The sequence below is a fragment of the Neophocaena asiaeorientalis genome, unplaced genomic scaffold (assembly GCF_003031525.2).
Source record: "Neophocaena asiaeorientalis asiaeorientalis breed wild unplaced genomic scaffold, Neophocaena_asiaeorientalis_V1.1 scaffold26, whole genome shotgun sequence".
Classification (NCBI taxonomy): Eukaryota; Metazoa; Chordata; class Mammalia; order Artiodactyla; family Phocoenidae; genus Neophocaena; species Neophocaena asiaeorientalis.
In genome coordinates this window covers 2,173,638-2,173,989 of record NW_020173108.1, presented here as the reverse complement: position 1 = coordinate 2,173,989, position 352 = coordinate 2,173,638, and positions in this window count along the sequence as shown.

Genomic DNA, 352 nt, shown 5'->3' with positions numbered 1-352 from the left:
AATATATGATGTTGAAATTACACTGATATAAACACTGATATTAATATCATTAATTAGGGAGCCATTTCATAGTTGTCAATATATCATTCTGGCAAAAAGGTAATTAAATGATAAGATCTTCTACTAGAGAAATTTCTTACTTTATATCTTTTAAGTTTCTTCAAGATTCCAAAGGCATATTAGCATTACCATTTTCTTCTAGCTGTTTTCAAACCTTAATGTGCATGTATATCAACAAGGGATCTTGTTGAAATAAAGAATCTGATGAGTGGATCTGAGGTGGGACCTGAGAGGCTACATTTCTTTCTTTTTTAAATTTTAATTTAAAACTTTTTTTTTTTTTTTTTTTTTT